At 39.3% G+C, this 27766-nt stretch overlaps 1 long non-coding RNA gene across 2 annotated transcripts in view; it reads left to right on the top strand.

The window, feature by feature from the left end:
* The first annotated feature begins 1605 nt into the window (after positions 1-1605).
* The window catches only part of LOC137763672 (uncharacterized), a 56592-nt gene continuing 30431 nt past the window's right edge, over positions 1606-27766 (top strand). Inside the window, exons 1-4 of one of the 2 annotated variants that reach the window (XR_011073831.1) lie at positions 1606-1897; positions 15648-15973; positions 19743-19840; positions 21177-21474. This is a non-coding gene — a long non-coding RNA (uncharacterized lncRNA). The remainder of the gene's footprint in view (positions 1898-15647; positions 15974-19742; positions 19841-21176; positions 21475-27766) is intronic. The other variant, XR_011073832.1, reaches the window with a different exon arrangement.

A 27766-nucleotide genomic window follows, 5' to 3' on the forward strand; every position in this document is an offset into this window, starting at 1 on the left:
AGTGATATAGCCAGACATATTTTTACAAGTGTTTAGAGAAGCAAAGGTTTGGTATCGCCAGGTGGAGTTGAAGCTACAAATGCTGCTTTTCAGCCTAACTCCCAAGAAGGCTCCAAGAGGTGTGGTATCATCAGAGTCACATTTTCACAAAGACATTGAAATCAAGGGACCGTTCTGTGATGAGGAGAGTGGAAGGGTTGATAAGAGTAAGAGGACTGGTTAAGAGAAAAGAAAAGAAGACCAGCTTGGACATAAGCATATGGAAGAAAAAGGTGTAACTGAGAGGTCTGTCTGCACTTTGGGAGGTGGGCAGAGATGATGAGGAGTTTGTCTAACTCTCTACCATGTTCTCTTCTTCATTCCCAGTGAACTTAATAGCACCTGATATATATGTGCAGAATGTGGGACCTAAGCTCCAAGAAAGCAGGAACTTGTAGTATTCTGTTTGCTGCTGTATCTAAAACACTCCATAGCACATGGTCAGTGTCTCACAAATATTTGTGGGAGAAAGGAATAAATGATTCCTGGGAGGTGAACAATACAAAGGAATAGTTAAGACCCTGAGCTCTCAAATCAGAGAGCCCTGAGTTAAGATCCCAGCTGGGCCATCTTGGGTAAGTTGTTTAATTTCTTTAGGTTTCAACTTCCTCATCTATAAATTATAAGTTATCTTAGAAACTATGCTTCAGAGTTTCCAGAAGCACCTGGCACCTTGTTAGCACTCAATAAATAGCAACTATTGCCGCCACTATTGCTTTTAACTGCTTTATTTGGTGGGAAGAAATATAGTATGACAATAGTTTGAAGCTAGAGCTCTGATTAAAAATTAGGTTTCTAAGCAGAATATTGGTAAGAAATCCTAGAAGGGGTGTGCCAGGTTCAAGATTAGTTAAACTGTTAGAAAGAGAGAATGCCTTCCTTGTACTTTAATAACCACTACAAAATTTCTACCCAGTTACTCTGAACAAGTGCTTTTGGAGATATCAACTTCCTGGGTAAAACTTGGATCCTCTGGGCAGAATGACAAGGATCCTTTTTAATTCAGTGACTAGTGCAGGTATTTCTCCTGTTTCAAATCTACACTTACCTTTCAAGGAGGGTGTGACTGTGGTTTCTAGTTAGTCTGTGCCTTTCCTGGATTTTCTGTGATTTTTGTAAACTCTTGAGTTCCAGTGACAATCACTGTCTAAAGTATTCACTTTTCCCAGAAATCCTGAGTCATGAATAAGAAATCACACAAAATTATTTTAAGTCATTTAATTCATAGGAATATTACACTGTATCAAATGGGCATGTGGAGAATTTGGCTGTGATCTCTATCAGCAAACCCATTTATCTTACCCAAGTCTGACATTTTATCCTTTTCCTGGGTTTGCCTTGAGATCTTGTATCTTAGTTGCATCTTGGCTTTCTTGACTCTATACTTTGGCTCTAATTCCTTCTCTATCAGCCCTGGAAACATCTTTGCTGGAGATAAGTAGCTCCTTCCTTCTCCAAGACTCACTCTAATACCCTTAGAATGCACATGACTCATGGGGAAGCTATGAAAATCACTTCCAACCCTTTTACACTGATTCTGGTGCAGCCTACCTTTTCCTCATGCTGTGATCCTTTTGCTTTCTTGCTTTAAAAATCCACAGACTGCAAAATAGCCCTTACCCATCTAAGCAACTTTCCATGCAAGTCATCAAAATTCACCCTGATTTTCCCAAATAGCGGAGGGAATTTGATTCCTTTCAATGTTGAAACCACTTTGGTGTCACTAGATCTCTCACTTCCCCTCCAATCCATCAGTGAACTTTGGAGCCTTCTCAAGACTTTGATCCAATGCTAAGGATGGAGTCCAACCTTCCTGTGACACTTCCTTGATTTACGGTTGTGGTGTTTTTCAAATAAGGTAAGTATTGGGCATGAATATTTTAAAATGAAACTTGAGATTTTTTTTTCAACAGAGCCAAAGCCATGAATCGCTCATGTCTGCTCTTCTCTCTAGTGTGTGCTGTTGGATACAAAGCCCTCCTAAGAGCCCTGACAGTGCAGGGGTCTTGAAAAGATGCAGTGACTCTGTTGCTATGGTGATTCTGTAGCTGGCTAAGTGGTCACTGGTTGGTTTACCCAGCAGGAGTTTTTGCAAAAATAACTTGGATGAGAGCAAAATAAAACGCTTATTTTTGTCTCCCCTGGAAGCTGTAGTCAAGATGAATCAATAAATATATTTTCCTTAATTAACCCTGAAGAGAAAATGGGAGAGAAGCACAGAAGGTCTTTGGTAAAAGAAGTTGCTGGAACTCTACCGAAGCAAGTGCTGATATTGTTTTTAAGGTCAAAGACTAGAAGACTGGAGTTTAACTTGACTTGTTTCTCCTGTGATACGTGCTGAGAACAGAGGTTCAGGGAAGTTGAACCCCTTTTATACAGAGATTGAATTATGTGGTCGTGAATTTCTGTAGGACTGATTAGCTTTAATCCAATGAGAAATAACTTGATAGAGTAAGCATATAATGCCCAGAACAACCAGAGGACCTGACAACTTTTTCATGCTACGTTGTGGCTCTAAAGAGCACTACAATATTAAACAGAAGGAGACGAACATTTTACTTATTTTCTTTCTGCTGCTCAATTTGTTACTCAGCATCCTGACAGTCGTAAGTGCAAAATAATCTGTGAGGGAATTAGAGTCTAAATCAGGCGTATATAACTGTGTTTGTAACTGCTAAACTTATTTGGAGATAGATGCAATCTAGCCTGAAGGATTCTTAAAAAATGTGTTTTACTGATTAAAAGATAAACTCATAATACACACACATATAGACACACATATGTTCCTAAATTGATGATTAGATAAGTATTTGTATGTAGTTTTTAGGTTGTTGTGTATGAGCAAATAAATGGAGAAATTCAAGGCACTGAAGTAGCCTCAATGGAAGCATACTATCTTATGTATATGACCTCTTCAAAACTGTCTGATGAATGAAGGAGAAGATGAATGAAAAAACATATTCCTCTTAGGGTACTGGGGCACCGTTTTACCTGAAAACCTCATGTGAATTTGTATTTTACTATGTATTCATATCTGTCTTAGAACTATAAGTGTAACATCTCGTAATAACTTTTAAAGAGGAACAAAAATAGTGAAATCTTTGAGTAAGATGGATTTTCCAGAAAGATGTGTTCAATCTTTATCCTACACTTCTGTGTACCACTGGGACCCTGGAGTGTTGCCCAATTCAATGCTTGTTGCTCTAATTCAATTGTTGTAGAAACACTAGGGTACCTTTTTGAAAATGCCATTGCCTGGGCCTCACTGAAGTCCAGTTAAATCTGAATCTCTGGGAAAGATTTTTCTACTCTCCCCAGATGAACCTAGTGTGTACCCAGGGGTGAGAGCCACCTCTCTACCTAAAGACTTAGCCAGTTTGAGAAACATGGATGAGGTTATATTAGACACCATCTACCTGTCTCCACGTCACACCTCTCTTTGAAATTGTTTCCTTCATCCCTGGAACCTTAGGACAGCTGTAACTACAATGGTGAACTGATTGTAGGGAAGTGGAAACCTGGTCTTCATGGAAACCCAGGCCTTGTGTGTAGCCCCCTTTAGATCCTGACGATCAGTATCCAAGCTACTGATTCAACAGCAAATAAACAGAGCTACTACTTCTTAACACTTGGGCCATTGATTTTTCTTTTTTGAAGTAACTTCCTATATCTTAAGAAAATTTTAATTTGACAAAATCCAAATTGTTGATTCCTGGAAATCTTTAATAATTATAATTTTATCAGTTTTAAAACCCCACAAAACTCTCCTACAATATTTTCAGTATTTGCTGAAGGATAACATCCTCCTTGCCTTAATCATGTGCCAGATTACTCGTAAACCTGGACCATATGCCACTGCAATTTGCTGATGGGCCCAAGCTGCTTTGGTAGATAAAAAAATCTAAGGGGATTAGAATGGCTCAATCCTCAGTGAATAGAGCAACGACAGTAGGCCAGCTCCATGCTCTCCTGTCTTTCCTTCTCTGTCCATTACCTATAGTCTCTGCCCTTAGGTCATTGGTAACTCAAAACCCAAAGGTCACATCAGTGCCTGCAAAAATGTATTTCACCCTAACAAGGTCTTTCTTTAGACACTTAGACAGAAACCAAGTTTCAGATAAACACAGAACATGCAAGGGATGGAATAGAGATCGTTGTGTGCAAAAGTAGGAAATATTTCCCCAATTTTGGCTTTAGGATGATCCTGGAGGGAAAAACACTCTAAAATTGATGAGGGACATAAATTGCATCTTTCTCCTTTACTTGGCTCCTGTGTTCTGTCTAGCACAGTTAATGATGTTATTCTCTGCCATCAACATTTGAATGACGGCAAGTTTTTCTATATGTAATAAAATGGACCTCTATGACTCTTGACTTGAAATTGGAATCAGGTAGTTGATTAAATTATTAAAATTTAAAATGACCTTTGGGAAAATTTAATTTTCTGAAAGACACTTTCCCACACTCCCATTTTTCCTTTCTATTGCAAGTGAAATTTTCCCCAAATAAGGAGGTCATTGTGATTTACCTCTTGTATTTTGAGATCCATTTTCTTGATAGCAGCCACTTGTTTTAAACATCTGACATGGTGTCTCTAAAGATAAAGCAATAAAGTATATTGACTTGAAGTACACTAGTTATTCATACGGCTAAGAGTGCTTTATACAAATATAAAGCAGTAGGAAAATGCTAGTTATTCAGATTTCTGTGTTATTATTAAATAATTTGCATACTGAACAGTTATGTGTGGATTTTAGAGGGTAGGATACTTAAAGTTTAGAGTTAGAAGCACTGTAGAACTCATCCAAACCAACGCAGGAATGATCTGCATTTTGTTCTACTCAATTCAAGTGTCTTCTCTAAATATCCCTGAAAAATCTTATTTGAACACTCCTAATGATGAAGAATGCAAGAGAATCATTCTTTTTATTGAATTTGAATCTTACAAATTATAGCTATTATTTATAGTTCTGCCTTTGAGAGCTCAGCAGAATAACTTTAATTTTGTTTTTCTCCATGACCACCCTTCAGATACTTGTCTGAGAGACACAACTCTATCCTCAGGAATGTGATAGTCACAATGGCAAACTTTGTAGAAGCATTTGCCTTTCACTAGCAATCCCACTTCCTATATATACAGGGAACAATGTTCCAACAGCATTATCCAATATTACAATCAGCCAATACCAATATATGTGTTCAAAATGAATCACACACATATTGACTGAGTGTCTTTCTTGGCAGTCAGAAAGGGATCATGCTCTCCTGGGAATCCTCCTTACTTTGTTTTTTTGTGTAACGTTAAAGTACAGCTTATTTAGAAGATCATGAATCATACTAAAAAGCAACTCAGATCCCTTTCACATTCCCTGTGGTGGGGAGTTCTTTCTTAATCACATGTAAATTAAGTAATAAATTAATTCATGAACTTCTTACATTGTCTCTTAATCAAGTTTCTTTTAGTTGACAGTGACACAAACATAACTCCAACTCCCATTAGAAGCAAAGGGATTATTACTAAACATTATTGTTATTATTGCACAAGCAAGATTCAGGTAAAATATTGAAGGTTTCTAGCAATGTAACCAAGACTTCCTTTCTCTTGATCTCTTGACATCTGGGGGGAAAATGCACTGTTTTTCTTTACTCTCATGTGACCATCACACTAAAAACATTTCTGACACCAGATGTGTAGGTTTATTTCCTCAGTGATCAATTCTCCAACACCAGCTGGGTGTCTTACAATTCAGCTCAGTTCTGACACTACTTACCTGGAATTAGCATCAGATCACACAAGTTAAGGGTTCAGTGCCATAAGACTGTCCCCACTTCAGGTGCCGATCACAAGCCCCAGGTTGTCACCTGTACCTCTAACTAACCAGCTATCAAACAGCCTTTCCACAACCATCTCCTTGGGTTTGGTAATTTGCTACAAAACTCACAGAACTCAAGAAGTCATTTACTTACAGTTACAGGCTTACTATATAATAAAGGATATGATCAAAAGGATAAAGATGAACAGCCAGATGAAGAGATACAGAGTGTGAGGCCCAGAAGGGTCCCAAGCACAGAAACTTCTATCCCCATGGAGCTGGGATGCACTGCCCTCCTGGAACGTGGATGTGTTCACCAATAATACTTTAGAAAATTCTACAGCAGCTTTACCATGTAGACATGATTAATTATTAACTCATTTTCCAGCCCCCTCCTTCTCTGGAGAATGGGGGGATGGGGCTGAAAGTTCCAAACTTCTAATTATGGCTTGGTCTTTCTGGTGACCATCCTGCATCCAGAAGCCCACCAAGAGTCACCTCATTAAAACAAGAGATGTTCTTATGACTCAGGAAATTACAGGGGTTTTAGGAGTTCTGTGCGAGGAACCAAGGTCAAAGACCATATATTAGCAGGAACAAGAGGCAGAGACCAAAATATGTATCTTCACACAGAGGGAGAGCGTGAAGAGGGCACCTGCCTTCCAAAGTCTCTGGAGAGGATTACAGTGAGCATTTAGATGTGTGTTTAATCAGCAGCCTGCCCCTTGGGCTGCAGCTGTGAAGATAAGCTAATAGACCTCTTTCACAGGAAGACTGGGTGTTTCAGTAGGCTTCTTCTGCATTTGGCTCAGGGGTGTAGCTGTGGTGAGTCTTCACGAGCCATTTAAGAACTGGTTCTCAGTTCACTATAGCCTTGTGGGTCTTGTGGACACAAGCCCCGTTGACTTTCAAAGCTAGATGTTTTGGGTGTCATCTCTCAGGTGCCCAGTCTTAAAAGTTGAGCTGCCATATTTGAGGTTGAAACCATTCGCTCCTCAGGAGAAGTTCGGGGTTGTAAGTTACCACCTGATTGTGTGGGTTGCTGTGCTGGGGGTGAGGTTTATGATGAGATTGTGTCTCAGCCTCTCCTACCCATTTTGATGTGGGTTTTTTCTTGTTCATCCAATGTGTGGGAGTTGCTTAGCTAGTTTTGGGGTTTCTCTCATAGGTGGCTGTAGAGTTGGTATGTCCATGGGAGGAGGTGAGTTCAGGATCCTTACACATTGCCCTCTTGAACCTGATCCTCTCTGGTTGTCACATATCTATGTGCAGGTTGGTCCCTGGATCCCCAGCATGTCCAACTTAGGCTGTAATCCAGTTTGTATGGGCTGGAGGGAATTCAGGTTTCTCACTCTTCCAGATTATCACTTGATCTGTTATGGTCCCATTTTCTCCAGCTATAGCACAGGCTGTAGTATAGAGAGGGAAGCAACGTGTCTAGAGGAGAACTATAGATTCCCTATTGTTTTCCACTTGTTTTTGTAGGTCTCATTCTGTCCTACTCTAGATAGGTGTTCTCCATGGGGCAGGTGACATGTTTACATAGCCTTGAATTCATAACATCCCAATTCAGTGGGCCTTATAGGAATGAAAAAGTTCTTGTAAGCCTCTGCATCAAAAATTCTAGGGTTGCTGGGGCTACATATATACACCTGAACTGGTGACCATGACCACTGGATTGACATCATGATTGGTCAGGCCAGAGTCACATGCCCCACTTTATACCCAGGTTCCAGTACCTGTGTTCTTACCTGATCTCTCCATCTCCTTTCTATATTGATATGGAAGGCAAGGTGGTGTGGTTTACTGTGAACACCATGACCTTAGGACTTGAAATTCCTAGTGATTTTTGGTATTTTGAAAGCTGGAAAAATATTTTTTTTAATTACTATGATTTTACTCTACTGAACTCCATCCATGAAATAGCCTAAAAAAGTGAATACATTTCTGAAAATAGTTTTTTTTTGTTCTAAGATTAATTATGTCATTAAACCCCCACAAAAAAATCTGTCATGAAGAAAAGATATAAGGTGGATTTCTTTACAGTGATTAGAAAACAAAACAACAGAATTTATAATGAGGGCTCTGAGTTATGAGAAATGTCTTTAAGCTATTAACTTAAAAAGATTTCAAAGTCCCATTTTGTCCAATGAAAGCTTAGCAATACCGAACTGTATAAAGATGTATTTATTTAGTTTTGATAGTTAAATAACCATTAAAAACTCTTAAAATCTTCAAACATCTTAAGCAATTCTTATAAACAGAGTACAAGATGTGGGAAGTGTGAAATCAAAAATGTTTTCACTCATTAGAGATGACCTTATATAATTTCACCACTTATGAGTTATCAGGACATCTGTAACTTGTGAAAATGATCTTCCTATCTTATTCCCAAATATTATGTATTTTCTCTTTATTTTTGAAAACATGTATATATGCAAATGCACATATTGAGGGATATATTTTTCACATTTACTTAGTTATACCAAGTTGTCAAAAAAGGAGTTAAAAAATCCATTTGTTAAGACATCCCAACAAAGGCATAACTGAACATACCACCAAAATTATGTATGGCCTGGCTCCTGCACAGAAAAGGTCACCTTTCCCGAGGCATAACAAACTGGTGCGTTGGAAGTTAGAGAAACATCAATGAAGGCAAGTACATTTTTCACATGTGTACTGAAGGTACAGGAAAGCGAGCATAAATTTTTAAAAGTTTTAAAAAGAGAAAAATGGGGAATGGAAGGTCAAGTGCTGGACGAAAGCGTTAAGCAGATAAAGAAATGGAAAGCTGTTTCAAATCTGTTTCCACACAATCACTTCAAGAAGAAGAGAGAGGCAGTGTTGTAAACAGACAGATTGGAAAATTCAGGCTGACTTTTGGGTACAATTATGCCAGTTGACATCTGTATTGGGTGCATCACATGCACTGCCTCACACCTTCTTGGGCCACATTTTACTCCAGCCATTGCTGCAGCAACCAGTGGTGTGCAGCCCTAACAGGACAGGATTTGACCTCAGCTGCACAGCCATATCCCCGTCTCCATGGAGTAGGGTGAGGCAGAAATGATGCCCACTGGTGCCACCTGCTATGGGGAAAAGTAGAACACGAGAGCAGAAAAGGGTGTCAGCGTATGGAGCGGGGCGGGTTGCGATTTTTAGTAAGGTGGTCAGTGAAGGCCTCACTGGGAAGGTAATATCGCAACAAAGACCTGAAGGGAGTGAGAGAGTGAGACTCTCTGGGACAAGGGCCCTGTGGACACAGGAAACAGAGTGCAGCAGCTCTGAGGCCGCAGCATGGCTGGAAGGGTCACAAGGAACCCAGGAAACCAGTATTCCTGGAACAGAGTGAGCCAGAGGCAGAGAAGCAGGAGCTGAGGGGGGAGGTGATGGTGCCAGGACATCAAGAGCCTCATAGGCCTCTCTAAAGATGACGTCTTGGACTCTGATGGGATGGGAACTCAATGGACGGTTTTGAGAGAGGAACCGACATGTCATGACTGGTGTTGAGATTAGACTGGAGAGCATGGGGCCAAGTGTGGAAGCAGAGACATCTGTTAGGAAACTATTGCAATCATTTGGTAGAGAGATCATAGCAGCTTTGCAAAAGTTGGGAGCAATAAATGCAGGAAGATGAGGTGAGATTCTGGATTATTTAGAAGGTAGAACTTGTAGAATTTGCTAACAGGAAGATGTGAGACCTGAGGAGAGGAGTGAAAAATAATTTCAAGGTTTTAATTGAGATACAGGAGGAAGAAATTGCTATTAACTGAAACTGGGAAGACTTTGACTTGGTTGTTGTGTTCGGGATTAAGTTTTGGATACAATAAGAGAGAGATACCAATTAGACATCAGAATGGAAATATAAATTAAGCAGTATGCTGTGTGTATGTGTCTGGAATTCAGAGGAGTGCCTGGGGTGAGTTGTAAATTGGGGAGTCATCCTCATCTAGATGGTATTTAAAGTCACAAAATTAGATGAATCACTGAGGTAGTGTGTGCAGGGAGAAAAGAGTTATGTGGACTGAGCTGTGGGTCACTCCAATGTGTAGAGGTCGGTGAGCTAAGGAGAAACCTGCAAAGGACCAGAGAAGGAGTGGACATTGAGGTAGAGGGTAGCAAACAACTTCTAAAGGGAAGACCAGAATGAAGTTATGGCTGAAGGGGAGCTGTGAGGGCAAGAGGAGGATTCTTTGGTTAATTTTGGAGAGATAATAGCATGCGTATAAGCTATCGGTAGACAGGAAAAATTGGTGATGCAAAAGAAAAGAAACAATTGTGGAGCTATGGCCTCGAGTAAGCAAGAGGTCATGTGACTTCATATACAAAGGACCTTAAATAGGAACACAGGTTGTACAAAATGACAGGATAACAGGAAGCAAGCTAGGAAGGATACGTGGGCACAGATGCCGAGAGGTGGTTAGATGTGGTGATTCAAGCTTTCAAGCTTTTGAGAGTTGTTTTTTCATGGTTGCTATTTCCCTGTTAAACAGGAAGCAAGGTCAACAGCTGAAGTGAGGATTGGGAGGAGGTATTGGGTGTATGAGGACAGAGGAGGTTAGAAATGGCCCTCTGGAAGTGTGGGAGAGCTAATGGATTAGGGAAACATACATTGTCGCTGAGCTACATTAGGGACCTGTTTGACAGTGGGGCACATGCATTTAAAGTTGTGTGCTTTTCTCAACCATGTTCAGCTACGGGGAGGAGCAGAGCCATCAGAGTCGAATTTAACCAAGATTGGGGTTTTGCCAGTTTAATACGGTAAAATGAGAGAGAGCAGGGAACTGAGAGTGTACACAAGGAAGGAATTTCACAATAGCAATGGTTATATACTGCATCTTCATGTTTTCTTTTTTTCTTTTTTATTGGAGTATAATTGCTTCACAATGGTGTGTTAGTTCCTGCTTTATAACAAAGTGAATCAGCTATACATATATATATATGTACATATATCATATACATATATCCCATATCTCTTCCCTCTTGCATCTCCCTCCTTCCCACCCTCCCTATCCCACCCCTCTAGGTGGTCACAAAGCACAGAGCTGATCTCCCTGTGCTATGCGGTTGCTTCCCACTAGCTATCTATTTTACGTTTGGTAGTGTATATATGTCCATTTGAGTCAATTCCCTCATCTGACTTTAGCCTTTCTACTAAGGGTGTCACCTCTTATTCATCCAACTTTGGAATCCCAGAATCATTGTTGTGTCTTCTTTCCTCTCACTCTGCAAATACACCCAATCACCAAGCAGCAGCTGTCACATCATTCCCACCCTCACCAGGGTCACTGTCACAGAAGGCAAGTGTAGGAGCTGCCGATGCATGGAATGGAGAGAGCAGGGTGAGGGGGACACAGCAGTCTAGTGTCAGAAGATGAAGGGTCTAGAAATCTGAGTTAAAGGATACTACGCTTAATTAAATTCTCCGTCCCAGGAGAACCAGGAAGAAGCCGCACGGTCCTTTCTGACCTAACCTTAGAAATCTGAATTAAAGAGTAATCTGTTTTTGTAAATGACTTTCATTGGAACGCAGCCACATCCGTTTCTTTACATGTTGTCTATGGCTGTTTTGGCACTTCAACAGCAGTGCTGAATGATTGCAGCAGAAACTGCATGGCCTGCAAAGCCTAAAATAGTTACTATCTGGCCCTTTATGAGGAAAAGTTTGCTAACCTCTAATCTAAAACACAAAGGAGTGTGCTAAGTGGGAGCTTTCAAACTGATCAGCCTTGACATTTGTTGTATACTGACCCTCATAACATGTAATGGAAACCTGCAGTATTTATAGAGCAATATCTACCCAAAGATCAAATTCCTCAGTGAGATTAAAGGACCATCGCTACCCCTCATTTCCTATCTCCAGAGATGTTCCCTAAGACAAGACAACATACACGTACTGCACCCAGATTTAAACATTAATTTTGGGATGTTTGCCAGACCAGATGTTTAGAAAAGCTAAATACCATTGACTTATTTCTTACCCTTTACGAGACAACATTAGAGACAATGGACCTTATCAGAACAAATGAGAATAAACAACAGAATGCAGATCAGAGGAGAATTAGGAAGAAATTCTACTGGATTTTATGATGCTATAATTAATTTTGTATGTAGAAAATCGTTAATTATTAGCAAACTGTAACCTGCACCAACCGAGTTTTATCTCATGGCAGCTGTGCAAGGATGGACTTTTCTGTTTCATGACTGTCACTCTTCCTTGTACAGTACTGTGAGCATAATTTCCAGTACCCTGAGAATACTCTTCTGCAAATGCAGTTAATCACCCATCAAATGCCTTTTGAGCACTTAGTACACAGTAGAGGCTGGGAAAACAGAGATTAATAAGCCCTGATTGCCGCCAACAATATTGTAGTACAGTGGCGATTTGCACCCAGAACTGCAACTATTGTTCTTAAGTTGTTTTGGATCATAGACCCTTATGAGATTGTGATCAAACATGCAAATCCTATTTTTAGAAAAAAAAAAAAATGTGCCAAGGCACATATAAACATAATTTTACATATAATTTCAACAGATGTTTTATTTCCTGAAGGTAATTTATGAAAGTCCATATGGGAGTTTACCCCGTTTTTAGAGTCCTTGAGGTATATAGCATGGGCACAACTGAAAAAGTGAGCTGGGGTGTGTGTGTGTGGGTGTGTGTGCATGTGCAAGTGTCTTATTTTCTTCAGGAGATTAAGATGGGAAAATATAATATTTTCTAGGTAGGAGGAATGGTTTATGCAAAAATAATGAGACATGATACGGCAGGGGAATCCAGAAAGTCAAGACAGTTTGGTCTGACACATTCCTAGGTTTTGTATATTGTATGGATAGACTTGTCACTTTTCCTGAAGAACTGTATGTCCCTCAGGGGGACACACACTATGAGACATACTGTTTATCACATAACACTTAAGGACACATATTTGTTTGCCTTAGGCTGGTTGTTTATTGCTGATTTTCTCTTCTCTTGATTTTTTTTTTTTTTTTTTGCTTTCTTTTTTTTTTTTTTTAAATTAAAGTACCAATTTATGCTACAAAACAAGGATCTTTATACATACTATATCATAGAATTTAATCAAACTTCACAGCAATCTCGCTAGGTAAATTTTATATCACCTCTAAGAAAACTGAGATCCAGAGAGGTAACTAATGTGATCAAGCCCACACAGCTAAACATGGCAGAGCTGGTAACAGGGCACCCTTTTTTTCTGACCCTAGGTTCTATACTTTTTCCTCTGGGCTTAAGACACTGCTCCAAGTAAATTTTGTATTGTAGGATAACTGATCATTTCTGGCTAATGTAGAATAGTCCCTTAGAGTAAGTCAGGTTATTAATTAAAACCATACTTTTTATTTAGTATTTTACATAGCAATTTTGTTTGGGCCAAGAATTTTGGAGGGAATAGGACTTAGTTCTAGCTTTCCGTGATCTTTCACTCTTACCTACCCTGACTTTGGTTTTTATTTTGGTAAAGAGGAAGCTGGAGGAAGGCTTATAGCTGGGATTGAACTGAACAAGTAGGACAGATTGGGAAAGGCTTGGAAGGGCTAACACCTGGATTACAAAGCCCTGGGAATTCCTCCAAAACACAAATTCCAAGCAGTAGACAAAATGACTCAACATCGTAAAGAGAATTGCATGTTAAGAAGTTTCTAAAACATGTTTTTAGCCTTCTTCAGGGGTAGCGAAAATTTATAATGACATAACCACAAAGCAGAGAGGGCAATGATGGCCGATGGACAGGAGAAAGTCTACATATTCATTCACACATAGAGTCCTCTCCCATGTCCAAATGTGGCTTGAATCCTGTTTGCTTTGTTTTTTTACATAATAGATTATTTCTACAAGGTCTTTCCAAAATTTAAACCCAGTTAACAAATGAACTCATTTTGACATTTACATGCCAATTAAAGACTACAGGTTCTGAGGTGATAGAATAAGAAGGAAGTGACAGCACCCAAATCCATCTTAGCTGTGATAAGATTCAGGGAGACCAGACTTAAGTGTGGTACTCTGACATCATACGAGGGCAGTTATAGGATGTCTAAAATCCAACAGAAAAAGGAAAGTGATTGAAGATGTCAAAGGGAGGAGGCTTCAGTAGATTCATCTGTCTTGCTTCATAACTGTGCTGAGGGCCTGCTCTGAATACAGTACAAGAAGATCCATCGCTTGGTGAAATAATTTGTAATGAGACATTGGATCATAGTCATAAGAAAGGGAAAGAAAATGTCAAAGGCACCTCCCAGTGTTGCATAAGTGACAGGGAAGCAGATCTGGAACAGAAAGTGTTGAGCACTGTTTGTCTGTCCCCACTGGAAGAACAACTTCTAACCCTGTTAACCCAGAGCCAGTCGGGTCACAGCTCTGTTTATGTGAAAGTTTCTGTGACCTTTCCGGCAGCCTTTCCCCTCAGCTGGATCCCAAGCACAGTCCCATTTCACAGCCTTGCAACATCTCCTCGGAACCAAGCCAGGTGGAGAGGGAACAGCTGGGAAGGGATGATTGTAAAAAGCCCCTACGATTCTACAGAGGGTCCAGAAATCCCCTTCACTAAGTGAACTTAAGGAGCCCAAGGAGGGCACTTTCATCAAACACAATGGCAGTGTGAGGAGAGACACAAAATGCAAGTTGATTGGCGTGACCACATTGCAGGGCAAAAGACATTTGTAATGAAGCTAAAAGTTTTATATATGTCTAAGCATTTGGTAATATGACCACAGACATGTTCACTAAACCTAGGAACAGATGCTCTTGATTCAACAGTAGGGCATAAAGTCCCACAGCAAATACATAAAGTCCCACTGTATTTTCATAATTGAAATATATAGTTTAAAGACACTTTCAATTGTACAATGTCACTGCACACATTATGACTCATTTAAAAAAGAATCTCAGTTTCTAAAGTGACTCTTTAGTAGGTTTTCAGTAGATCCATAACATGAACTGAAATTATTTTGAGCATCAGTTGGTATCATTTAATCTTATCTCATTGCTCTAAATTGAAAGCCACTGTTACTCAAGCACATCTTGGAGAGATATGATGCCATTTTCCCCCTCTGTTTTGGTTATTTGAATACATTTCATTGCTGTTTCATGATTTACAAGCTGGGCATTACTGTGGAAATTTTAATTCTCTCTGAGCCTGTGTCATTGCAGCTACAAGATGGAGATGCCATCAGAATCTACCTGATACAGTTGTCTGAGAATTAAGTGGGATAATATACGTAGTGCTTAGCAAAATGTTGGGACATAAGTGCTGGCAATAATAATCTTTATCATCACCATCATTATTCATCTAAATTCAGGTTAGTCAGAGAACACAGTAATGATAAATTTTACATTTGAAGATAGCTTATAACTTCTGATTATTAACTTAATGCAATTAACAATACCGTCTAATTTGAAAATGTGCAAAACTTTCAGCATCCTCCAAATTTGCTTGGTAAGGGAGTCATATATACAGAGGGAGAGGGTTTTTTTTAAATTATTTTAAATTTTTTAAATATCCAAGTTTAATTTTCAGGCATGATAATGTTTCATATTTGGGACAAATCTAAAAATCTCAATGATTAAAATTTGTTGATAATCATATTTGCATTAAACATTTTATCTAATCTTTAAATCTAATATGCCAACATAGAGTCTTTGATGTTTTAAAATTTGTTTATTCAAAGAAAACATGGAAACATTTGTATACCAAAGTGGAATGCTATAAAAAATGTGCCACTCAGAGGAAGTTGGGAACAATGTTTGACCTCAGACCCATCTTGTTTGTTCTATTTTAGGGCAGCAGATTCTCAAGCTTTATTGAGAAATGTTCAGAGATGAGTAGAAAGTGTTTTGAAATCAGAAAAAGAAGATGTGCGTCAGTGCTTATCTGCCACAGCAAGGAGACCTCCTTTGTTTAAAGGCCAGCCAAGTATTGTCTTTGGATCTTCATGTACGCATCTCAGTGACATAAATGGGAGTGTCAGGTTGAAATCCTTCCAGACTTGGAGACCTCATATGCTGGATTTTTTAGACCTTGATATGAGAATAATTTCCAGGCTTAGAATCAGATGTAATGAGAATGAAATAGTTTTCTAAAAGCTTCAAATCTAATTTAATCAGGGTAAGTCCTGACATACTTTCATGTTTCAGAAACTTTTCATTCTGGCTTACTATGGCCCTGGCTTCCCTAATAGTAATTTTTCTTAGACATTCTCTGAAGGCAGATTCTAAGACAAAGGTTTCTGTATAGATAGCTAATTCATGTATGGATGTAAAACAAGAAGCAAGTGATTACAGAAAGGAAGAAGAAATGGTGGAGGGTTGAACAGGAAGGAGGAAAAGCCAACGCAGGGACTGAGTTGGCCACACGCAGTCCTGTGGTTCCTTCTGAAGAGCCTTCTGGTATGCGTTTCAGAATTGATCAACTGGATATCAAAAGGAAAATCTGTCCTTAGCTTCTGTCCCTCATTTGTCAAGGGAAGCCTCACTGATCCTCCCTTGCAGTTTTGAATGATGCATAAGTATTTAAAGACTTCCCATGCAGGTGCATCAAATCCAAAACCAAACATAAAGCAAAAAACCCAGGCAGGAATTGAGAGAGATTAACACAGGCCTGAGTCAAGTGCTGTCAGGTTGCACCTGTGGGAAGCTGGTTGAAGCCTTCAAAGAACTGGTCACCACCGTAGTTCTGGAGTAGGATGTAGAGAGGATTTGAGGTACAGCCCAAGAGGTATCTGCTACACTTCATCCCTTCCACCCCTCGGTTTCTTTCATTCCCTTTACCGTGTCCCTTTCAAGGTAGTGGCCAAACTTGCAAGGACTTAAGAAAAGAGGGTTAGTTGAATTAGCTGTAGTCCTCACTGCTGTAGCTAGTCCTAAAGCCGTAATCAGTATCTCCTCTCCTCCACGGTCCATTTTGAATTTCCCTTAAATGTGGCAAGACACTCTAGTCGTGTGCCCGGTGGAGTGACCCTAGACCTTTAACCTCAGGGTTCAGAATAAAAACCACATTTTGGAGGTCTACGTGCCATCCTCACAAGATGCCGTATCTGAGCTGGTGCCTTTGCCAGGCAGTCCTATTCCATTCTATTGTTAGCTATTCTACTCAGGCAAAGTGCTTCTGAGTGATGAGGTGCGTAATACGTCTAATGCATTCTGTGAATATGTACCCATTCTTATGTCTCTTTTGCTGTAAAACTGGTCTGTAAAGAATTCTTCTTTTCAAGATGAAGCAGACAGAAGAGGGCAAGTATATGATAAATGCACACGCAGCTTTCTTTGTAATCTAAATAATGATTTTGGGGGGGATGAAACCCACAAGGGTAACAAGATTCCTTTTGCGAATCATTCTGTAAATTCAAACTGCTATGCAAATGTTATGATGGTTAATAGTGATCACAGGATAGGGATTTTTGGTAAGAGAGCCATCCACACTGGTGAGGAGCTATTTTTTGGTTACAGAAAGAGCTAGGCTGATGCCCCGAAGTATGTGGGCATCGAAAGAGAGACGGAAATCCCTTGATGTTTGCTACCTACTCCTCCCCTTTCTTCTTCCTGTAGAACAGCTACCTTAGCTTCGGGAACCTCAAGTACTCTAGGCAATTTAGAAAAAGAAAATGCAGTTTGAAATTCTGCATTTGCAAAGTCCAAGAATAATTTACAGTCATGGGTTCAAAAATCAAATTTTTATTGCCTTCTCACCAGCTGCAAAGTGTTTTGTACCAGAAAAAATTTGCAGTAATGCAGTATGGTACAGTTTTCAACTTTGAATAAAGACTACTTGAATTTAGACAGAGAGCACAAGACAGAGAGAGAGAGAGAGAGAGAGGGCGAAGTGTGTGTACAGGCCTCGGGGCAGGCACCTCACAGCAAGTCTAGGAAGCAAAAGAAGTGGGTCTGTGCTGCCGTTGTAGCTCAAACAGTGAGCACTGTAGTTACTCACCAAGAATCCAAAGCACCAACTGGGCTACAAGGGCCACGAAGTAGCTGGAGTAAAGTAACAACCTGTGTTTAAAGACAGTAGCTTCAGGAGGCTGAAAGCAGATATATTAGTTCCCCCTTTCTGTCCGATCCTCGTGGAGTTCATTGTAAGGGTGTCTTGGATTTTGAGCAGTTCTCCATGGTGAAAAGAGTCTCCCTGGACCCTACAGATGACACTTTCTACCCTCAATTTATTACGGGGTGTGGACACATTCCCCTGGCAGAATGAGATGATGAAATCTGAATGTTTCAATGACATCACTGAAAGTGAAAATGAGGAAAATATGGCATCAGAGCTAGAAGAGAAAACATGCCACCCAGCTCCCAGACCAAAGAGAAGTTTCTTCTGGAGAATCCTCAGAAGACGGGGCTACCTCAGCAGTGGCCCCAGGGAGGAGGAAGGACCGCCCCCAGCGCCGCGCCCCCTCTCTACGCAGAACCAGATCTCGACGCCAAGGAGCACGTGCTCAGTGTTTCGTCCTATCTGAGTTGTAATAGGGCACATCTTAAAATGTGAAAAACAAGAACCAATCTGTTAGCGTGAGGCAATGCTCTATGTGATACCATGTCGATAGGCAGGCATTAGGTAAATCCTCTAACAGTCGTGCTGGAGGAGGCGCTGTAGCTATACAAGGAAAACCCAGGTGTCAAGTCTGGTAAAGACGGTACAAGGTGGAAGAGGCCCAAAGTAATGACGTTGGAATCAGATGGTTGGCTAGTCTCCTCAGGGGTGGTTGCTTCTGGTGGAGGGCACGCCGTAGTGGCAGTAGCTAGATCATTCTTGATGAGAGAAAGCTCACGCTAGGTAGTCCGTGTATAGCCTCTGTCCCTAACACGATGGCCACATCATTCACAACTCACTGCATCAACCACACTGGGCTGAGTAAATAAGGTGATTGACACTAATAGGGTGGATCATCTTGTCCAGTTGGTTGCTGAGTGCATCTTTTGTGGTGAATGCATGTCAGGGGGCATTCATGTGAGACATAAGTATTTGCATACTCTATGGCCACTTCCAGAGTTCCATCTACCTGCTTCTTCTCCAGACTTCCTTGCTTCTGCTCACTGATCGTTTTTCCTTGAGGCACAGGCGTCAGTGTGTATTCATAACTCAAACCACTATCCCCACCACACATGGTAAACAATAAACTGTACTGCTCACAGTTTTGAACACAGACAACCTCCTTCACCTCAGTCTTTTGAGGACACCTCTGTGGAAGGCTGCAGTGGGGCAGCAGTACGTTTCCTGCTAGTCCTGATGTATTACATCTTCCCATCCATGGACCAGACCTGAGTTTTTCCTCCTCTGTCAGTTGATCATAATTGTTTCAGGTTGGGTTTCCCAGGATGCAGACGCTGTTAAAGGCATTTACCATGCAGGGGGTTTATTAGAGTGTGCTCTTGAGGACAGTATCTGTGGAAGGAGAAGGGGTGAGGCACAATTGGGCAGAGAAGGGAGCTGTGATGCAGTATCTCTGGAGGGCCTCCGCCAGCCCTGAAGGGAAGACTGAAGGCCAGGAGACTCCTGAGAGCCGTCCTGAGCTGGGACAAGAGAACCAGATATTTACATGCCTCTGCCAGTGGTCACTGAATGTCGGCTGCTGACGGAGGGGAGTGATCTTAGGAAAGGAAGCTCTATCCAGCTAGGGCAATCCCCAAAAGGGCTGACAGCTGAGAGCTGGACATTACAGTGTGTGGGATAATGAGCCCTTTGTCCCTGAAGGGAGATCTGGGTGGTGCATCTCAGCATACGCCAGAGCAATCAACATCTAGAAGGTATGATTTGAGTGAAAGGCATTGGTACAGCAGAGATGGTTTTCAGGGGAGTCTCTTCTCATGTAATTTGCTTGTTCTTTCTGAACCTGCTCAAGTCTGAACCCAAATAAAACTTTGTTCCCTTTCATACACAGGATTGTTGCTGTGCCCACTGGACTTTATGGCTTGGCTGATTTTATAATACCCAGCTCACGATGGGCAGCTCTGGCCCCGTAGTCATCTGGTATCTCAGGTAAGGCTCCAGATCTGAATACTCATATTTTGAATTTATGGGAGACAAGCAAGCTAGATTACCATCTAGAAATTTATCACATTCGTGAAGGAAACATGTAGTTCTGCTTTCCATCTCTGTGGTTTATTGATGACTTTAGCAATTCCATGGAGAATTAGGGTGTTAGAACACTAGGGTACAAATCAAAGCTGAAAGTTAACATATGGTGGAACAAAAAAGAACATACATGATATAAGGCAGGAATCCTTACAAGGCATCTTCAGTTGGCTCTTTTGGAAAGCAATATCTGAAAGTCACGGTTGAAGTTTCTTTGTTTATAATGTTTTCTTCTCAGAATGTAGTGTCATAGAAGCCTTAGATTACTACAGATCTTATCATCTTAACATCCAGAGATCTTAACATCTTCTAGTTAGTGCCTTTGTCTATAATTAAACGCCTATGTTTAAAAAATCAATCCTCTGGAAGATGTACTAATCTTTTAATAATCTGTTTTAATACTTGATACCTGTAAGTGAATACTCCTAATATCTATATCTGACCAATAGATGTAGATATTAGGAGAATTTATGTATAAATTATATATAAAGATATATAATAAGTAAAGTATATAAATACATACATATATACCTCCAATATATTATATATTCCTGGTATATAAATAGGAAAACTTGAGAGAAAATTAACCTAAATTTCATGGCCTATGCATATCTCAAGTCTGCAGGATTATATGGTGATTTTAAGAGCAATTGTTTGAACTTTGCCCCATCAAGATTTGGAGTCTAAAGTTCCCTCCCTTTGAACCTGGACCAGCTTTAGTGACTCTCTTATAATTAACAGAGTTTAGTAGATGTGAGCTCTCTAACTTCAAGGCCAGTCAGAAAAGACCATGAAGCTGGCTACCTGGCTGTCTTGGAAAGCTCACTCTGAGAGGTCAGAAACCATGTAGTAAGTCTGATTATACAGATACCACAATGCCAGAGAAGACAAAAGTAGACACTCTGGTCAACAGCTAAGCCTCCAGCCTATAATCAACTCCAAGTGTCAGCATTTGAGAGCCATCTTTGACAGTCTACCCATTCAGACTTTATTCTGACTGTGTCCCAACCAACATCTGAGTGCAGCCATATCAGAGACCCTTAGGGCGAATGGCCCAGCCAAGCATTCCTCAAATTCAAATCTGTAACATGAGAAGCAAAGTGAAATGTTTGTTTCTATAGTTTTGGGGTTATTTGTTCGCAATAATAACCGATCAGTATGTGCCAAGTGCTCTGCTCTGCGCTCAATCAACTCCTTTAAATCTTGACACTAATGCAGAGTAAGTGTTTTTTCATTTTAGAGATGAGGTGTTGAAAGTGGTCACCGAGAAGACGTGACTGCCGGTTGACCCCCGAGCTGCACCTGGGCAATCAGAGGTTCCCCAACCCCTCCCCTGTCCTCAGAATGTATGTTCTGCCCATCATTCCCACAGTGGGAGCCAATTTCAAGGATGGACCCTTGAGAGAGCAATGTGCTGTTAAGACCATCTGGACAGTATATGTGACTGAACCCTATTAAGACCTCTATATGTTTTTAAGATTCTGGCAGGCGGGTGTGGAAATTTACTCTTCTTGTGGCTGTGCAAGACAAGTCTTCAAGTAAGTTCCCTTGCTTCTTAAACCTACCACCTACTAATATAGAGTGGTCTGCCTCTTTCTTCAGTCTCTCCTTGCCCTCCATGGATGAGGGCCAGTTTCAAATTTCACCTGGGAAACTCCGGGGGTCACAAACCAAGATGATGAAAGTGAGTTTCAAAGAGGTTAACACTCTCCTAATGGCATGCAGCTAAGAAGAGGCAGAGTTGAAACTCAAACCCAAACCTTGCTGACTAACTGTAACCTGAAAAATGGGATCTAAAGAACCTTATATTTGTAGAGTAAGGTCCACTCCTTAAGCAGGCAACACATCTGATATTGATTGAATTAGAAGTACCTATATATAAATAAAATAATTAAAACACTTTCTAGAGTTCAGCATGTGCAGGCTGGAAATGAAAACTTTGGATGAGAGGGCCCTAGTGAAAAACAGATTTAACTATTACCATATGAACACTGTTGCCTGAATAGTGATGGTGCCAAATGGCTGAGCGAAAGGTATTGGAAATAATCAGTAACAATTTTTGTAAAGATGTTTTGGCATAAAAATGAAGAGCAATTTTATTTTGAAATACTGAGAAGCATGAGTGAAAATATAATTAGTACCTGTAAAAAGTGAATAATTCCAGTGCTTTCCTTTAAATGACCTTTGATTAAATTCTAGTTCTTCCATATGCCATTACCCACTTAACCTAACATAAAAAAGGAGAAATCAGTTGTTGTGTGTTTTTTTGCCTTTCATCTCCTTTATACATCTACTGTCAAAACAGAAATATCAAACTTAATCTACCGTATCATATGCCAAGACTGATTGAGGGAGTATAATTATTTTTGTTCACACACTAAATGTATTTTTTATTTGTTCTGATTATGTATGTGGTTTGTAGTGTATTTATACCAAATGAAAGCTCTTTTCAATTTCTATATTCTACTTCACTTATGCCGTTTTTTACATATTAACTCTGAATACTGGCAAAGAAACTCTTTATTAGTAATTACCCCTTTACCTCTCTGATTGTTCTTATATCTCCTTCTGGGGCTTTTTACGTTATCCCTGTATGATATTTAACCTTTGGGGAATAGGTTGGATGTTTAGGGTACATTTATTAGGATTTGGTTTGTTTGCTCTATGGTTCTTGAGTATTCATACGTGTAAGAATCACCTGGGGAGTGCATGATTAAAACTGTAGATTCCTGGGCCATATGGCCAGAGATTCTGATCTGAAGGGTGCAGGGTGGGGCTTAGAGATTTATATTTGTAAGGAGGATTCTAGGACTTTCTTTTGCAGATGGTCTGAGTATCATATTTGGATAAACGCTGTCCTAACTATAATGCCAGTAATTTCAGTAACTGCTATCAGATTGCAGGATGCCATTCACTATAAGTTGCTAAGCGTGTAGACCTCATCCATATAAAGGTATAAAGTTTCTTAAAAGTAAAAATCTTTAAAAAAACCTTTCATACTTTAAAAACATTCCTCAAAATAAATAAATGCTTAAGTAAAACCAAATATATTTATTATAGCTATTTGAATTATTAATTAAAATGCAATTTTAGCAAAATTTACAGTATGCAACAACCTTAGCACAGAATGTATGCTTTATAATATTGATCATAATTATATATTATTATATATTGTATTACATAAAATAGATTATAGATAATATATATTCTATGTCATAATTATCTAGAAAACATAAGTTATAATTATACATTAATTAAAATAATCATTGTTTAATGATTATTGTTTTATTGTTTAATTCATGACAGTTTGCAAATAATAAAAGGTAGTCAAGGTTTAAGCAATTACATAGTGCTCGCAAGCTGGTTGCTTATTTATTCACGAGCTTGCTATTATCTTGAAATATCAGAGGTTGCTATAAAACCTATGAGTGCTCTTAATGACGTAATTGCTCTTAGACTTGATTTTTTACCTGTATAGTCTTGTCTTTCAGATTATTTACCTCCAGTGTTTCTACATAAAATTTCTCCTCATAATCTACAAAATTGTCATATCTTATCTTAAAATGATCATCAAGTGAAATTAAAAATGGAAAGGACAAAGCCAGTAAAATTTCCCTCACCTCAATTCATTTTTGTATTAATTCGGCAACAAACCCATTAAGTAATCTCCATTACCAGATAGTCCCTCAGTACTCAGAATATAAAATAACACAAAGCAACTGCTCACTAAGATGTCTAATATAATAGGTCTCTGTACTTCAAAATCTGTTTTCCTGAAGTAATCGTTTCTATTCTATATCCCTTCTTTGCTATTAAATTAGTGTAATATATTAAGAGAAGGAGCTTTGAAGTCTGCATTTGTAAGGGCTCTATTCAAATCCTCTCTCATCAATGAACTGTGATGTGGGATAAGAATAATTTCTTTATCTATAAAATAAGGATAATAATATTTAATTCACAGAGGTTTTATTTTCAAAGTATTTCAAAGTTTTCAAAAATAAAATAAGGCAATGTGGAGGGCTCTACCTTCAGTATGACAGTGTGGAGAGCTCCGCGAACGTGCTTCCCAGCAAAACCAATAAAAAATGTTAAAAAAAAAAAAAACCCAGCCATTTAAAGCCTCTGGAAATGGATCTAAGGGCATACAGTAAATGAAAAAGTATTCATTCAAGAAAATCTACTAAAACTTGGCAAGAGCAGCAAGAGTCAATGGTATTTGAACCAAGATCCACTCCCTTCTTTTCTCTTGAATCTTAGCGAGATAGAAACTCCACTCCAGACTTACGTAACCAAGAGCGCAAGACTCCCTCTCATTCTAGCTCCAAGTCAGAGGGCTATTTTCCTAGGAGGGGCAGGACAACAGCATTTCCCATGATGCTCCTGGTTGTCTCTTGCTGAACCTAAGTTCTGAGCAAGTGTGACTGACAGGTGGGAGCTCCTTTCTTCTACTCAGCCCCCACTCATGGGACAGAGACTCTACCTCGGGTACAGCACCACTGAGAATACAGAAGCCTGTCCTTTTCCTTGCATGTAAGGTGGAGGTTCCATGCTGAGAGAGGCAAGCTGAGAAAACCTGAGGCTACAGTTTGCACTCAGCACTCAGCTCCAAAGCTGTATGTCTTACCATTGTCCTCACACCTAGCACCGGAACCCTGGCTAATATATTTCGCCTGAAAGGAGAATCAGGCTGTATGTTAGAAAGCTCTGAATCTTTCCCCAAAAGAACTGACTTCATTTGCAACAGAGTGTGGAAGAATTTGAACCTTGGGGAGTTCTCAAAACCAGCAGGGGTTGTGGGAATAAACATTTGATAAGAGATTGGTAGATTCATTGGGAATATAGGCAAAAGCGTTGGCTAGCTGTTTGCCAGGGAGAGCCAGGGGAAGAGACAGTTGGGAAGAGCACTCCTTGGGTCAGAGCAAATCTCAAACACTGATCTTAGGAGCTGTCCCTTCAAAGCAGCCTAAATTTCACTGGATTGGTCTGTTAAACAATTCATGCCCAAGACATTGTTGAAAACAATAAAGCAATTAGTTGGAAATTATTGTAGTTTAACAGGTAGGTGTAGGCAGGGAAAGAGACAGTCAAAGAATGTTCTGCCAGATCATTGTCATCTGAGGGTGATGTGGGTTATCCAAGGCCGTGTGTTTTGATGAACAGCGTCAGAGGCTTCATGGAGTTGTGGGTGGCGGTGAGATGGGTGATATACTTCACAAAAATAGTGCAGTCAATAACAATAGCAAGCCCTGGAGGGAAGGGAACAGTACTAGAATTGCTTCAATGTATTATCTATAATGTCATTTCCAACAAAAAGATTATGCAAAGCAGCAAGAACATAGGATCCATACACTGGGAGAAAAGCAGACTGTAAGTGACCAGATGTCAGACTTAACAGATAAATACTTCAAAGTAGCATTATAAATATGTTTAAGAAACTAAAAGGAAACTATGATTAAGGACATAGTGAAAGGTATAATGACAATGTTGCAACAAGTGGAGAGTATCAGTAAGGAGCTATAAATGATAAAAAGATCTAAATGGAAATTCTGGAGTTGAAAGTTTCAATAACTGAAATGAAAAATCCATTGGAGGGGCTCAACAGTCAACTTGAACAAGCAGAAAAAATAATTAGCAAATTTTAAAATAGACTGATAGAGATTGTGCAATCTGAAGAGCAGAGAGAAAAAAAGAATGAAGAAAAATAAACAGACATTCAGAAATATGAGACAGTATAAGTACCCCAACACACACACAATGTGAATACCAGGAAAGGAGACAGAGATAAGAGCAAAAAATGTGTTTGAAGAAATAATAGTTGAAAACTTGCCAAATATATTGGAAGACATTACACATCAAGGAAGCTCAACAAACTCATAGGATAAATGCAAAGAGATCCACAAATAGACAAGTCATAATAAAAATGGTGAAAGCCAAAGGCATGGAGAAAATCTTGAAAGCAGGAAGAGGAAAATGCTCATTGCTTATAGGGAATCCCAAGAAAATAAACAGTAAATTCTCATCAGAAATAATGGAGGTCAGACAGCAGTGGGATAACATTTCCAATGTGCACAAAGTCAAAACTGTCAACCAAGAATCCTACATTCAGCAAAGCTATTGTTCAAAAATGAAAGTAGAAAAAAGACATTAAAAGATAAACCAAAAGTGAAAGAATGTATTATTCACAGACCCATCTTTGAGAAATACTGCAGGAAGTTTTTCAGGCTAAAAGCAAATGATCTCATTTTTTCAAATCCACACAAGAAAACAAAGAACACTATAAAGGAAATTATGTAATTGTGAAAGAGAAGATAAATGTATATTTCTTATCTTTTCTTCTCTTAACTAATTTAAAAATCAATTATATAAAACAAAACGATATGTATATAATGGATTGCTGAGCCTATGACTCATAGAAAAGTAATATATTTGCCATTAACAGCATAAAGGAGGTGGGTGGGAACACAGCTTAGCTGGGCTAAGGAAATGAATCCAGATGCTAACTTGAATCCACAGAAACAAATCAATACATCCAGAAATGGTAAATGATGAATATTCTTGGCCTTTCCCATAATCCCTCTTTGCTGAATGTGATACTGACTTTACATCCTCTGTTTCTTACCCTCTCCTGAAATCTCAGGTAGTTCCTGCACTGGTGTGCTTTTGTGATGCAAGAGGGAAAGAAAAGAGAGAAAAGATCAAGAGGCGGGAGCCAAGGATCAACAAGGGGTCCCTCTGCCACATTTCCCAGGGGAGCTGAAGAGAGTTAAGAGAAGTTGTATGTGAGGAAAGAGGACTTAAAGAAGGATAGTTGTGGAATCCCATCAGGATATTCAATCAGTTTGCGTAAAAAAAAGAGAACTTATTTTGAAATTAACTTTTATTTGCTCATCTGCTCTTTTGATAGAAAGCGCTCCAAACTACACTAGGTCTTAGGAAAATAGTACCTACTGCATTCTCTACTAGCTTCTGCTTCAAGTTTTTCATTAGTGATTTTTTTCATCTTATATCTTAGACATTTTATCACTTGGCTTGAGTGATAGTTTGTATTTTTTACATCAATAATGTTAATTAATAATCATTTCATTATTTTATAAATAATATTAATTATTAACATTAATTATTAACATTTCCTAAACAGATAAGAGGCAGTTTGGGTAGTATAGTCATTTTCACAGTGTTGATTCTTCCAATCCAAGAACATGGTATATCTCTCCATCTGTTTGTATCATCTTTAATTTCTTTTGTCAGTGTCTTATAGTTTTCTGGATACAGGTCTTTTGTCTTCTTAGGTAGGTTTATTCCTAGGTATTTTATTGTTTTTGTTGCAATGGTAAATGGGAGTGTTTCCTTAATTTCTCTTTCAGGTTTTTTGTCATTAGTGTATAGTAATGCAAGAGATTTCTGTGCATTAATTTTGTATCCTGCTACTTTACCAAATTCATTGATTAGCTCTAGTAGTTTTCTGGTAGCATCTTTAGGATTCTCTTTATATAGTATCATGTCATCTACAAACAGTGACAGTTTTACTTCTTTTCCAATTTGGATTCCTTTTATTTCTTTTTCATCTCTGATTGCTGTGGCTAAAACTTCCAAAACCATGTTGAATAATAGTGGTGAGAGTGCTATACTACCCAAAGTAATCTACAGATTCAATGAAATCCCTATCAAACTACCAATGGCATTTTTCACAGAACTAGAACAAAAAATTTCACAATTTGTATGGAAACACAAAAGATCCCAAATAGCCAAAGCAAACTTGAGAAAGAAAAATGGAGCTGGAGGAATCAGGCTCCCTGACTTCAGACTATCCTACAAAGCTACAATAATCAA

The sequence above is a fragment of the Eschrichtius robustus genome, chromosome 4 (assembly GCF_028021215.1).
Source record: "Eschrichtius robustus isolate mEscRob2 chromosome 4, mEscRob2.pri, whole genome shotgun sequence".
In the NCBI taxonomy this organism is placed as follows: Eukaryota; Metazoa; Chordata; class Mammalia; order Artiodactyla; family Eschrichtiidae; genus Eschrichtius; species Eschrichtius robustus.